This window comes from Pituophis catenifer, unplaced genomic scaffold (assembly GCF_029215685.1).
Source record: "Pituophis catenifer annectens isolate HBS135680 unplaced genomic scaffold, rPitCat1.0.hap2 SCAF_3, whole genome shotgun sequence".
Lineage (NCBI taxonomy): Eukaryota > Metazoa > Chordata > Lepidosauria > Squamata > Colubridae > Pituophis > Pituophis catenifer.
In genome coordinates this window covers 190428722-190444495 of record NW_027256883.1, presented here as the reverse complement: position 1 = coordinate 190444495, position 15774 = coordinate 190428722, and positions in this window count along the sequence as shown.

The window sequence follows — 15774 nt, the reverse complement described above, 5'->3', positions numbered from 1 at the left end:
AGTTATCTTTTCTCCTATCTTCACATGATATAATAATCAGTCTAAGGAATCTTGACACACCAAACACAATTCTTGAAGGAAAGCATCTCCCACAGTTTGGCAGGACATTTCTTGGAGACTTTTCCCTCTCCTACATGATAAATTCCATTTTTAGTGGAAGCAAACTGCAAACAAAAAGTCCATTCTGTTGCTTGGCTCTCCTCAATGCCCACGTGATCTACTGGTTTGTTCAGGGACAAATACATTGCAGGGTAAAATACTCCAGAGGATGTTGAAGGGTGGAGAGCCCCTTGGGCATTGTCCATGAATACTGCAATATATAGACTTGGCCTGATTTTTGGGACACATAAAAAGTAATTTATTGCCCAGTTTTAAGGAAAAGGACAGAGACGGATGGAGTAGAAGGGCAATGGATACATGGATTTAGATTAATTGAAATGTCTTTGAATATTAGTAGCTCGGATTGGTAGTTATGTTGTTGGTTTGAGCGCCGAGCTTGGCAATTTGGTTGCAAACATTTCATCACCATTCGAGAAGACATCTTCAGTGCGCTTTGGAAGATGTCTCCTTGAATGGGGACGAAACAGATTTAGATCAAGCCTATTTCCTCTTTGTGGTGAATATATTGGCAGAGACCTGAAGTGTAGTTGGCTTTCTGGGCAAGAAAATTAGGTAGCCACATCATGCAAGAAAACCCACATGTTCTACCATTTGTCTTTCTGCAGTACAGTCTCTGAGGAACAGCAGTGAAATATCACAGGATAAAATGACATATCAATGGGTAATATTGGCATGCCAGCCATTGGACTGCAGATATGGGTGGTTTCCCATCAGATGCCCTTTCTTTGCTTATCTTGCTCTGCATTCCGACCATTACCTGAGGTTTGTTTCATGGGCAAAAGGAGTAGTGCTTTTTTCATGTTGGCACGGATTTTCCTGAATGCGCTTTCTAGAATAATTACATAGCAAAAGGGGAACATTTTCTACTTTAAAGAGGCATTTAGAAAAGGCTGCAGTAACTGAAATTTTCATTCCTGTATTTCTTTTTTATTATTATTATTATTATTATTATCATCATCATTCCTGTACCCATGCAGGATTTTGATGCTATTTATATAATTTTATGATCTTGAATTATGTCTTATGCACTTGTATTTATATTCCTAGGCTGAAGAAAAAAAAGCAAAAATACCAAACATGAATTATTGATCATACGCACCCACACATTTCAAGACCACGTGAAGTGTTAATACCACTTCATAAGGCCTTGGAATTCTGCATCCAGTTTTGGTCACCACGGTGTAAAAAAGATATTGAGACTCCAGAAAGAGTGCAGAGAAGAGCAACAAAGATGATTAGGGGACTGGAGGCTAAAACATATGAAGAATGGTTGCAGGAACTGGGTATGTCTCATTTAATGAAAAGTAGGATTAGGGGTGATATGATAGCCCTGTTCCAAAATCTTAGGGTTGTCACAAAGAAGCGGAAGTCAAGCTAGTCTCCAAAGCACCTGAAGGCAGGACAAGAAGCAATGGGTGGAAACTAATCAAGGAGAGACACAATCTAGAACTAAGGAGAAATTTCCTGACAGTTAGGACAATTAATCAGTGGAACAAGTTGCCTCCAGAAATTGTAAATGCTCCAACACTGGAAGTTTTTAAAAAGAGATTGAACAACCGTTTGTCTGAAATGGTATAGGGTTTCCTGCCTGAGCAGGGGGTTGGACTAGAAGACCTCCAAAGTCCCTTCCAACTCTGTTATTCTATTCTAAACATTTCTACAGACTCATATTACTTTTTAAAAAATAACAAATATCATTTTAACCTCATTTAAGGACTGCCTTGCTAAAGTGGCAGCACGGAAAGGAAGGAGTTAGCCCTCTATATAGATCTTTTCTTTAAAAATGATAAGCAACTCTTCTATGGCCAGTGGTTATATACTTTTCAATGTGTTTTGATGGTGATGTTTCAACATTCCCATAATCTTTCCAGAAGCCGTCAAATATTGGTATACTAGTATTTATCGTTCCAAAGTATAAAAGTTTCTTCAAAGAATTGACTCTAATGCTGTGGTCAGCTAAAATCAATATTTACTGATGGGTAACGTAGATGCTATGGGAAAATTAGGTTCAAAGAATGCTTCAGGACTAGGTCTTTGGGGAATAACTGGTTGAGATCAAAGCAATATGCAAGAATAGCAAAATATTCAATAAATATATCCTTCTTTTTCTCTTTTTTTTTTCCAGTCATCACCTTAGATAAAATATAACTGCTGATACATCAGATTTAATATTAGTGTGATGAAATTTTTCTGAAGCAGGTTTTGATAGAGAATTTTATTGGCACACCATTCTCTATAAAATAGATTATAGCCTGCTTACCTGTACTGTTTGATGCATGAAGTTCACCAACAGCAAGGCATGCTTATAAAATAATTAAATTCTCGTTTATGGATCCAGATATATTAGAAATTCAGAAGACATTTTCCTCCGTCAACTGAGGACAAGTTGCTTAACTGAATGCTGTGTGAGCATCTACATATAATAACCTAACCCTAACTATGTTCAAATTGCACTGATAATGGGGCTTACAACTTAGCATTTCTTTCCAGTTCTTTCCAAATCACTTGGGTGGCACTTTCAGCCAGGGTTAGATTTGCTGGGAAGAGATGTTTTTGGAGTAATTGATTTGAAAATATTGGAGTCAGTGAGGCTCCGTGATGGCCACAAGAAAATGGTACACCATTACTTAGCCTGGCATTCTCCCACTATATACAGTTCTAACCCATGGAATTCCTAATTCCATTAGGTGAAAATTAATATATCTGGAGAGCAAACAGTTGGGGATAACTGAAATGTACATACTTAGCAATGTTGGGGAGTTTTAATCCATGGGAAAATTTCAACATGGGCACAAATGTAATTGTAAGAAACTGTAACCACATACCCATATATGGGCCTACATGTCAAGAAAAGAAATTAGGAGTACAATTCTTGCCCATTAATATAAATGGGTAAGAAAGGCTATTTTTGGTGAGAGACTGCCAAAGTTGAATACGTAATGGAGGGAAGGGTCTTGCAAACCAATCTAGTTAAATCTACGACCAGCCCTATTGTTAAAGCAAGCCATAAATGGATTGTTCAAAGGGAATACAATATTGTCCCAAGAAGGATCCTGCTCATTTGTTTACGCATAGGAATGGAAACAATTGACTCCAATGTAACATTTTTCTACACACCTATGTTAGAGTTTGACTTCTCCTGCTCTGGTTGATGCACCACGTCTTGGTTTCACAACCTGGCACACCCAGAAGGATTGAGGACAATTCCAATGACTGATGATTGTGCATCAGAAAATGACAGAGTAGAACTCCTTTCCATGAAAAAAGATGGCATCCCAATGCATATGGATTTGTTTCATCCAAAGTTTCTGAAACTCCATGTTGCCAGTTAGCAAAATATAGGATGGACACCTGCTTTGCAGGTTCTGCACAAGAATTCAATATTATAGCTTCTAACAGAGCTGTTATTAAAATACCGTCCAAGTATTGCTAGATCCCATTATATCCTGACTGATCACAACAGTTGCAATCCAAAGTATTTTGAAGATAATAGATAATTTTTTTACCTAGAGACTGTATCAGTTTGAATTCTGAAAAGCTCTTTATTCTCCTTGGAAAGCATTAAGCCACTAAAATGCTTCAGAATATGCCCTTTCAGTTTTTATCAGTGAATTATCAGTGAGAATTATCTTCTCCTTTCATAGGAATGTGCAGCCAAACCTTGATGCTTCTAATTTGATGGATGAAGGCCACCTTCTACATTTAAGTACATTTTGTAGTTCATGCAGAAGGAGGTGGCATTTTGCCTCACAATTTAAGGGACTGACATAACCAATATTTCTTCATTGATTTCAAAACTGTTGGAAAGGATGATCAGGGAGGCAAAACTTAATGGATTAAGCAAATGTGCTGCAATTTAAATCATATGGGAAAATGGGAAAATCGGCGTCTTCTTTTGGGTTGGAAAATAACTCAAGTGGATCACCCAATCCTACCTGTCTCATGACAAAATGAATTTAATTCTTCTGTCAATCGGTCAGGAATGCCAGTAATCATTATAAGTCCTGGTCTTTCCTGTGATATTATTTTTCATCAACAAAAATGAATTGATTTTGTCCTTGCCTTGCCTTTCTCTAGTTTATGCATTTTGCTTCTCCAAAAAAGAGGATAGGCATTGCCAACAGAAAAATGTGAAGGTTTATTTGCAAAATCAGTTTCCAGTACTGAGATTTCTTATTTGATATCTTTGCTTAAATCAAAAACCTTCTTGGTCACAACCAATATACTGGATTAACAGATTTTAGTTTGGGCTTGAATGGAAAATAATAATAATAAAAAATAGATGCCAGCAAAGCAGGATCTCTCCCTCCCATTTGCCATATGTATTTTAATTTGCTTTTTGCTTGGAGAGGAACAATAATATACTTCTCTGGCATATCACAATGAAACAAATGCTAAGGCTGATTAATGCAAAGAAAATGTTGGAATTTGAGTAACAGTGGGTACAACCACTGACTAACCATGGATTTCTCAAGAAGCCAACATTTCATTTTGACATTATTTATTTAGATTAACATTCCACAGTATTTCTACATCTTAGTATGGAGAACAATATCTGCCTGTTTTGTCCTTAGCTGTTCTGGTTTTAAAATAGTGTTTTCCATCTTTGACCAAATTAACTTTGGTATATGAAGTATCTACTAGCTCATTCATAATCATACTGTCAAGGGCTGGCATCCACCAAACTCTTATTAACTGACTAAGACTAAGGCTTATTAACCCCCTCCTCCATTCCCTAGTCACTACAAGTGGTCATTTGGGTTTAGGCCACCAGCAAAGCTATGGCTTAAAGGGAGGCAACTGCCCATATAACACCTGACCCAAACTTTGCAAACTGCCATCACAGCACTGTGTCAGTTCCTTCGATACACAGCTATACTAGTCTTCTAGAAGACTATGACATTTATTATAAAAACAAATTTATTATAAAAACAAATGTTCTATAGGTGGCACCTACCACCAGCGCAGATTTCTAAAATGCTTCCCAGTACATCTTCAATCTGCTGGAAATGTAAAGCACAAAAAGGGACATACTACCACATGTGGTGGTCATGTCCCAAAGCTAAACAATTCTGGATCAATATTGAAACGCAATTGGAACAAATAACAACTCAAAAAGTACCATTAAAACCGGAAACATACTTATTAGGAATACCTACACGTAAATATGAAAAAGAAATAATATATTTAATAACACATATCTTGACTGCATCAAGAATCACATATGCACAAAATTGAAAACAAGAAGAAGTCCCAACTCATGATAGAATAGTATCTAAAATTATGGAATGTGCTGAAATGGATAGACTCACCAAGGAAATTCAAGGAAAGGAAGAATCTGAATATTATCTGGTCTGGCAAAGGTGGTATCAATGGTTAGAGGGGAAAAAAAGAAAAATCAAATAAAAGGAAGATCTCAAAAGAGTAAAATAAATTTCTATATCAAATGAAATTTAATAAAGAAATACCAGATATCAATAAAATAATATTATTATATAAGGTGAGAGAAAGAATATATATTGAAGAATATAGGTTATTGATATTGTAATAATTCAGACATTACATTTAGATGTAATTAAGATAATGCTTGTTGTATATTGTTTTACTTGTATTTATAAATGTATTTTGTGGTTTCTTAAATTAATAAAAGTTTACAAATTTTTTAAAAAAACAAATGTTCATAAACCTGTATGTTTTAAAAGGAGAGATGTGTCAAGTGATTTAAAATAGACTAAAACCTCCATCTCAGGTACCCACTCCTTCATCCAAGCCCACCCTGTACCTGAAAGCAATCGGGCATGGCTTTTCCAGCCAGTTCTTAATGTTGAATGGAAAAGAAAACAAAGCTAGAAGAATCTACCAATTGCTTTCCATAAATTCTCAGAGTGAAGCTGTGGACAAGAAGTGGACAAGGCTGCTCATAAACCTCGTTACTGAACCTGATTTGAGTTTAGCCATCAAGGCAGTGAAAATATTTTTATGATAACTCAAGATTGGAGGGACACACATTAATGCAGCTGAAATGGTATGTGGGAATGACCTTGGGAGACAGAAAGAAGAGTGCAGACTGGACAATTGGCATGTAAAAGATATCTCAAGGCACAGGAGGGGACATGGGAAATGTTTCAGAAATGACCCTCCCTAGTTTTCCAGAGAGTGAAAGGAAAGGAGGGGAGAGATACTTTCTGTTCTGTCCCCCTTCCCCACACAGGCAAACACACAACCAGGCACGCCTGCCAAGTTTTTATTAAGAAATCAGTCTAGAAACCCTTGCAGATAAGAGTTTTGGCAGTAAACTGCATAATGCCTGCCAAGTCAGTTTTCACTCACAGTAAGCAAGAGAGAGTTTATCCTCAATCCGGTCAAGTAGCAAAAAGTAATCCATGAAGCAAGAGTTAGCCAAGGTCCAATCCAAATATGTACAAGCCAGATTCCAGGTAACGCGATGTGACTCTCAGGTTTTTAACTTTGACTGTCACAAAGCCTGAAGAGCAATCACACCCACTTTTATTCCTTGTGGGGTGTGGCTCAGTGACTCAGCTCAATCTCTGGCCCTCCCATGCCTCTTTCGTTGCTGCGCACGCTTCTTCCTCCGACGCTGCCTGGGATCAAGCCAGGATTCATCATCCTCGCTCCCTATCTGTTGTTGTTCCGATATGCTTTCCTCCTGGCATATCCCAGGCTGTTCCTCTTGGCTTCGGATGGAACCTGAGGCATTGCCAGAGAGGAGGGTCCTGGAGAGGGAGGCCTTGTCAGTTCCTCCCCATCACCTTCTGAATCCTCTTCCTCTGTTAGGACAGGCTCCGAAGTCGGGGTCACAACACTTTCAGTCTTGCAAGATTCTGCTAATGTAATCTTACAATAAAGAGAAAGTTAACATTCATGGATATACTTCTTGTCTGGGTTACCTTTTACGGCTCACGGCAACCATAAAATGTTTCCTTCAATTAACTTTTCTGCTCTTGGAACTAAAGTTGCAGTATCCACACATTCCACTCTATTGTGCATCTGGCTGAGTTTTATACTCTAATTATAACTGTGGTGTATCAATAAAGAACTGTTTTAAGAAATGCGGGTTAAGGCAGGGCGAGATATCCTTTCGCTATTAGCATTAGACTATCTTATCAGTACTCTGTACTCTTATCAAATAAAACATTGTTCCCCTTCCATTCTTTTCCAACTGCCAGTTCCAAACTTTATTTCTTCTTTGTAAGTATATTGATAAATGAAAATGCACATGGTGATATCTTATCAAATAAATAGTTATTATCATTATAGCAAGAACATATTCTGCCCTGTCCAGGGATGGGTTCTACTTACCTTTACTACCAGTTTGCAATGGGAATGTGCACACTTCTGCGCATTCACAGAAGCTTCTGCGCATGTGCAAATCATCAATTATGGTGTTTGGGCGGATGGGCGGAGCCTCCCACCACTTTTATTACTGGTTCTAAAGAACCAGACAGAACCGGAAACAACCCACCACTGGCCCTGTCTTATTTTGGATCCTTATTTCAGGTCCTTATAGTTAGTATAGTAACTATACTATGTATACTATGTATACTGTGTCGATTAACATGTATTCCTATTCAATGGGTTTTTACAGTTTTAGAATGTTGTATATATTTAGTGCCTCTGATGAACACTTTATTTTAAATGCTTGTGTTGTTTGTAATTGCTGTCAAGTGGATTTCTTGGGGAAGGCTATCTTACATATCAGTTTTATTACCAGGGCTCCAATGACTCTAATTTAATATTTATTGTTGCTGACCTATCTCGACCTTTTCTCATATACTGGCATAGCTTAAGTTACAGCAATATTTGATTTTGTTTTGTTCCTGGGTGTACAAATAGCTTTTTAAAGATGCATATCAATAAAATAATTCATTTTTGATATTCAATATTTTGGATATAGCCCACTTAAAATTAAGTACTTTTGTCCTTCTTTATTTCAACAAACTAGTTTTATAGCTTGTGTGTTACTCAAGCTCCTTATGTCCATTTATTATGCAGATGTGCTTCCTTCCATTAAATGAGGTTCCTAGTAGATCTGCCAGCATCTAAATGACAATGCTACAATTGAAATAAATTAATTTCCAAATGCTCTGTTGGATTGATATTAACCCTAGGGTTAGGCTTAGGGCCAAGGTCTAAAGTCACATTGTTGACAATCTTCAGGTGCTTCAGATCCCAAGGGAGCCTAGCAGAAACAACCACACCACTTGGCAACTGTAAAGGTTTTTTCTATCAAACACGTTGCAATCATTTTTCATAGTATCAAGGAGAGAAATGAAAGGAATGTTTGCTTACTGTTTGCTTAATTTCTCTGATAAAAATGTGACTGAACGCCTACATGCCCAATAGTGCATGAGATAGCCAACCATACAAACTGCAAGCAAGCCAGTAAGGAGCTTCAGGAATCTCACTTCCTACCCAATATGCTGCCATTATCATATGACTTTTATCTATCTGTGTCCACAGAAAACTAATGTAGAAGAATTAGTTATTAACTGTACAATTAATAATATTAGTGCAGGAATCTTCCAGCAAAATCAAGGGGCCTGCCCCCCAACTAATTTTAAGACACTTGGAGAAATTAATATGGAGAAATGTTGCTGCACCGTATTTAGATTCACAACTGTAAAATTATGATAAGCCCCAAAGAAAGTTGATATATTCTCAGATTTTGCACTGATTTATGCATAGGACTATCTATCTTGCATTGTTCATGTTTTGCTCACTCATTTTTTCAAGTTCTGATATGCTCGTATATGCATGTGTTGCGTATCACAACAGTTCTTAATTATAAAATCCAATTAAAAATGATAAATATGGTCATGTAAATCCTACTGGTAAAAGCAAAAACCTAAATTATGATAATTAGGAATTAATTAACAATCAACATTCCTATCACCTCCCCTCTAACATCTCAACAAAATGATGACTGTCTTCTTTTTAGAATACCAGTAAGGAAGGAGCCATTCTAAGCTCAGAGAGAAAATAATTCTAGAAGGGTAGGGTGACCATGGAAAAAGCTTCCCTATGTTCTGCCTATTAGAAAACCTTCCCACTCACAGGATAGGTCGTTTCTACCTGGAGGGCATAATTCTGTAAAAACAGAGGCCTTTAACCAGCTCTTTAAATTATATTTGGAAGCCTACTACCAACCAAAACAGCTCCTATAAGTTAGGTATAATTATGTTAAAGCAGTTAAACAGTCACCAGATGACCAGTTGCAGTTCCCAGTAGTCTTCAAAGTAAAATGAATTCTAGTAATTGAATTTTGAAATCATAAGAGTATGATGACCGTCTCCAGAACAGAAATGGCAAACACTCAGAAATGGTAATGGCTGTTTTGGCCACGGGCTCCATCTGCTGTCCCAACAGGAGCTATGACCCTAGAAGACCTCACACAGCCCCATCCCAGACCACCTCTCTCTACAGTAGTGCAACCCAATAAAGAACTACTGTAAATAAGAATTATATGAGCTAGGTGCTCTCTTGATAAATAACCACTGCCCAGCTGGGATTGCATCTGAGTCTGTTTTGTCCAATTCCTAACAGCCATCAGACACTTGGCCTGGACCACCACAGCATCTCCTGCACTGTCCAAGGTTAAAGTATACAATTGAGTGCCACTGACATATGGAAGATCCTCACTCCAAACTGATAGGTTATCTCTCCCAGAAGTTTTGACTACATGTAAAATAAGATGGAGGAGAGAGCCATGTGACCAAGGATTTCATCTCTCATCCACCTCCCATCCAACTGGACCTACACATTCAGGAAGAAACGGCACCATTAATGAATCTCCAATCCTCACAAGCACTCCAGAGATTACAGTAATAAATGGTACTGTTGACAGGTTCTAGCAGAATCAGAAGGGCCTCACTCCTTGCAGTGAAGTCCCACCACAGAAGATTCATAAGAGCAACGAGTGTCATTTTTGTCCTAGTTTGAACCTACACTGGAAGAAATCCACATAATCCACTCTTCCAAGATCTGGTGTAGATTAACTGCAAGTATTTCCCCCCAAATCCTCTGGGAAAGAAATTGTCCAATGCCAAGGAATGATTTCTTCAGAGGGGCTGCATCACCCCTCCTTCAATTACAACCCTCTCCCTGAAAGAAGCTTCTACGTACTTCACCCACTCTATCAACTTGAACAATCTAGGAACATTAAAAATCCAATCCACAAGTGGTTGAGCTCCTATTACTGAAGATCATATTTGTTCTCTTTCAATGAAAGAATCCCAGATGATATCAGAAGCTGCCTCGGTCACCTTAATGGATTCTGTCAGTACTGGGTCCACCAGCTTCAAGCAATTACGGGCGATTTTGTCCTCAAAGTGATTTTCAAATAGTCACTGCATTCTTTATGGTTGGTCTGGAATATTTCATGATAGAAACAGTGATTTGACCAGATATCGATGACTTAAACATAACTCCAAAAGAAACTGTGCTGCGAAACAACCCATTGTTAACTGCTTATAGATTCGATATTTTTGCAAGAGATTCTTAAAAAGAAGGAAGGAATCCATACAGCCCTTCCAGGGGGGGAAAAAACTGTTCAGATTTTAAATCAAGATTTCAACAAGAAGCAAGGTTACATTTTTACAGAACTGCTTCAATTACTGCATGCTACTTCTATAAAAATGAATGTTATTAGACACATTGCACAACGTGCATAGAAACAGATTCCAATTTCAGTTTCAAAGGCTGTTCAGCATTTGTTACATAAACAGTTGCTGACCTCTAGCGTTCACTCACCTCTTCTTCATCAACCAAGCACCAGAAAGGACAAAATCAAGAAGAAACTTTTAAAAAAAAAAACAAAAAAAAAACAGAGCATTTCATAAAATAATAAAATAGAGCACGTATATATGGGGAAGGTAGTTCAGGAACCCTTAAGATATTTCTGTAAGGAGTTGGCTAGAGTTTGCAAAGAATTGCTAGAACAATTATCCATAAATATTCTTTTTCCTGAAACATTTTAGGAAAGGTAGTGTTGTTTTTAACCCAATCCAACACTTAGAGATTGGAAATCGGTGCTTTTTCTCTCCCTTATCAAGTTGCCTATCATTTCGCTTTCTTCTCGTTCACAGCCACTAAGAATCTCAGGTCTCAACTGATCCAAACCATGGACTTAACCGATACATTCACAATTTTTAGATTCATTTCTTTTTCCCAAAAAAACCTCTGTGAGCCTATGAGCTAAAAGTTAAGAAAATGTGAATTTGTGGAAATGGCAACGCTGACTACAGGTAATCCTTGATTTGCAACAAGGACTGTTCCAAGTCCTTGCAACATTTGCAACATTTAGTGACTGTTCAATAGCACTGAAAAAAATTGATTTATGACCATTTTTCACACTTACAACACTTGCAGCATCCCCATGGTCACACGATCAAAATTCAGACAGGTGGCAACTGACTCATATTTATGACAATTGCTGCGATCAGCTTTTGTGACCCATGACAAGCAAAGTCAACGGGGAAGTCAGATTCACTTCACAACCGTGTTACTAATTTAACAACTGCAGTGATTCATTTAACAAGCAAGAAAGGTCGTGCAAAATAGTGCAAAACCCACTTAACAACTGTCTCACTTGGCAACAGAAATTTTGAGCTCAGTTGTGGTCATATGTTGAGGACTACTGCTAGTTTGGTCAGGAAAAACAATGTTAAAGACTTTTTTCTTGAAAGGCTGGAAACCTTATATGAACTTTTTATAGAAAGAAGAAAAGGATGAATGGAAGATATACATAATTGGGGACCAAAAAGGGTTAAAGATAGAGGGGTAGAAAGTATGATGGCAACTATTCAATAGAAAGAAAGGCAGAAATCAAAATTTAAATTTTCTTTCCTTTTTCACTTCTTTTTGTTCTATCTTCTTTTTTTCTTTACTTTTTATATTTTTATTATATTCATAAATGAGGGACATGGTGGCTCAGTGGCTAAGACGCTGAGCTTGTCAATCAAAAGGTTGGCAGTTCAGCGGTTCAAAATCCCTAGTGCCACGTAACGGGGTGAGCTCCCATTACTTGTCCCAGCTTCTGCCAACCTAGCAGCTCAAAAGCACGTAAAAAATGCAAGTAGAAAAATAGGGACCACTTTTGGTGGGAAGATAACAGCGTTCTGTGCACCTTTAGCATTTAGTCATGCCAGCCACATGACCATGGAGACGTCTCCGGACAGTGCTGGCTCTTCAGCTTTGAAATGGAGATGAGCACCGCCCCCTAGAGTCGGGAACGACTAGCACATATGTGCAAAGGGAACCTTTACCTTTACCTTTATATTCATAAATAAGAAGGGAGGGAGGGAGGGAGGGAGGGAGGGAGGGAAGAAGGAAGGAAGGAAGGAAGGAAGGAAGGAAGGAAGGAAGGAAGGAAGGAAGGAAGGAAGGGCTTGAATTTAACTGATAAGCCATTCTCTCTTTTCCCAATTTTAAAATACACTTTTAAGACTTCTTTTTTTGAAGCCAAAGCTAAGAATTTATTTTAACTTCCAAAACTCACTTTTAGCATATTTAAAATTAGACTAACCTAGTGACGGATTATATACAGAATACTTCTCTTTCTCCTGTTCTCCCAGCTGGAATGAGAGGCGTGGGTGTTTTAAAGGGAGCCATTAACAGCTCTCATTTTAGAAAGCCTTAATTCCTTCGGTGTCAGTTAGAAGTGTTTTCTTCTGCTCTCTCAGGATCTTGGGATGTACTTGCTGTTAATACTTTTATTCAGCTACCTGACCGAGTAGTGACAGTAAATATGCCTGCAGAGTCAACACTGGTGAAGAGGGAGAGAGAGAGAGAGAGAGAGAGAGAGAGAGAGAGAGAGAGAGAGAGAGACTGGTGCCACTTTTGCTACCCAGAGGCCATCTTTAGCCCTTTTTTACAGCACTGCTGACCTAAGCCACAACAGTGCCACCTTTGCTACATGTGTGCTGTCTGCTAAGGCAGCGAAGGGCAGCTCTGAGCAATTGCCAGCACCCTGCCCAGTCAGATATCTGCCAACATATTGCAGCCATCCAATTCAACATTATACAAACTTCAAAGGTGTGGGAACAGTGTCTGCCAGGAAAGTTCTTTGGCTGGTTAAAAACGGGTGGGCTAGTCAAAAGATAATTTGCCTTTGCAGCCCTCTAATGGCTGCTGTGATGTGTGAACATACTATCCCCATGGTTAGCAGAGGGCTTAACCAATCCTAAATTGTGCACTATGGTTCAATTTATTCCAACCATCTGCTTTTAACTGTCTACAATGGAATCTAGAAGGCCACAGAAACCAAAAATGTGAAATGGACTGTGTGTTTCTCCGTCACTCCGTCAAAAGCTCTTATGAAAAAGCTCTCTACCTTGAATGGCCCCACTTGCATTTCATAACACTGGGAGATGTCTTCAAGAGGAATCTGTGCTATGAAACAGTCGCCATTCTGAGCAGTTGGAAAGAATGTGGTCAGGAGATGCTTCCGGCTTTGGAAAAATGCCTAAAGTTCAAGCGAACTGCTGGACACATAAACAACGGAATCATAGAACGGGAAGGTTTATTTACTCATACGTCAAGCCCTCTGCTCAAGTGCAGAAATCCGAATTAAACCTGACAGACAACTATCTTGTCTCTGCACCAACACATTCAACAAAATGGAACCTACCGCCTCTTCTACATGCAATTGGCTCCATTGTCAAATTCAGACTGAGCATTGTCTGGAGAGGAGAAACTGAAGTGCAACTTCTCACCAGAAAGTCCCTTCCATTGGCTGACTTTTAACATTTGCAAGCAAGCCAGAATTGCTCTCTTTGAATTAAAAACGATTGTGGCTTTCCATTGTTTCTATGTTGAAATGACTGCTTGCGTAGTTGGCCTTTTTGTTTTGAGTATTTCTGTTTTTAATTAGATGGACAACATTTTCCAGCTGAGGATTGCACTTGGCTTTTAAGAAGTATGCCTGGGGCATATTGCAAAAAGTAGGCAAACTAGGGCAAAAGTACATTGGATTTCACTTCACTTACACTTAATTAAAATTAAATTAATTAAATAGGGTTAAGATTATTACTCTTAATGTACTTAGTCATATTCAACTTTGGGAGGATTCTGGGAGTTGCATATGGCCCCAGGGTTTTAAATTACACTAAGCCACCATGTATGGTTGCAAATATCTAGTTCACCAGAAGATGGCAGCAAAACGTTGGAGTGCTCTAAATCTCTGCTGTTATTCAGAGATGATCTACAACCCTGTCTATGGTAGCTGTGATTGTGTACACCTTTCTAATTGAAGAAACTTTGCTCAATTTTAATGTTAGTTAATGTTCGTTGGCTGTTAGTTTTATTTCAAATCCCATCGGGTGTGAAATTATGTGCACCTAATGGCACTTTCTGGAAACTCGAGTCCTTCATTCTCTTGAAAATACTTACCTGAAAATAAAATTCTTAATTTAATACAGAAAAATAGAAAATACTGTAGTTACAAATGCAAGAATCAATTCTGTACATTGTTTCTCCATCTTGTCAGCCTGGCTACCACTGATATTTCTCCTTCCCAATGAATGTATGCAAGGGCCTAACTTGCATGCACATATGTACTGCCTATTCTATTCTATTCTATTCTATTCTATTCTATTCTATTCTATTCTATTCTATTCTATTCTATTCTATTCTATTCTATTCTTTATTTTGAAGGCAGGAATAAGTACTGTTTAAAATTAGTTTCCTTTAAAACCAGGTACCTAGGTTATATTATGTGTGTGGCAGGGATGGGTTCTAAATTTTTTTACTACTGGTTCTGAGGACGTGGCTTACTTTATTCTTCTTCTTTGCCAAGTGATCTACTGGCTGAAAAGCGAGCCCTGATTTTTTTCTTCTAGCTGATCAGTCGGGAGGCTTCTTGGCTTCTCAATTTAAAGCGACGGTGCCTTGTTTTTTTTTTCCTCTTCTTTGTCAAGTGAGCCCTGATTTTTTTCTTTCTAGCTGATTAGCTGGGAGACTGGGAGGCAGAGAATAGAAGGGGGTGGGGCCAGGCAGAGGTGATATTTACCAGTTCTCCGAACTACTCAACCTACCACTGATATGTGGCGATATGGGGAGCACACAAAATAAATAATAAATAATAATAATTTGACTTCTGTCTGCATATATCAGTTATTCCCACATGTGCAGAAATAGACATATTCATCTATAAACATTCTCTCTCTCTCTCTCTCTCTCTCTCTCACACACACACACACACACACACACACACACACAAAACAGGGGTGTCAAACTCAAGACCAGCCCACGGGGTGCTTAGATCTGGCCCGTGGGGCCACTCTGGAAGCAGTGAAGGACCGGCCTGCAGCGCCTCTGGCAGCGAAAATTGAGCTTGCGGCTCTCCCGAGCTCTGTTTTCGCTGGCAGAGAGATGCAGGAGGCCGTTACAGCTGAAAACAGAACTCGGGAGCCCATTTTCATTGGAAGAGTGCTCAGGCCACCAAAGGCGCCCCTGACACGAGTGACGTTGAGCTGGCCATGCCCACCCTCACCCCCAGCCACACACACACACCCAGGTCAAACACAACCCTGATGCAGCTCTCAATAAAATCAAGTTTGACACCCCTGTCTTACAACATCAAAAAGCAAAAGAAGAAGAAACATGAGGTGGAAAGGAGGAAGCCAGAGAAAAAGG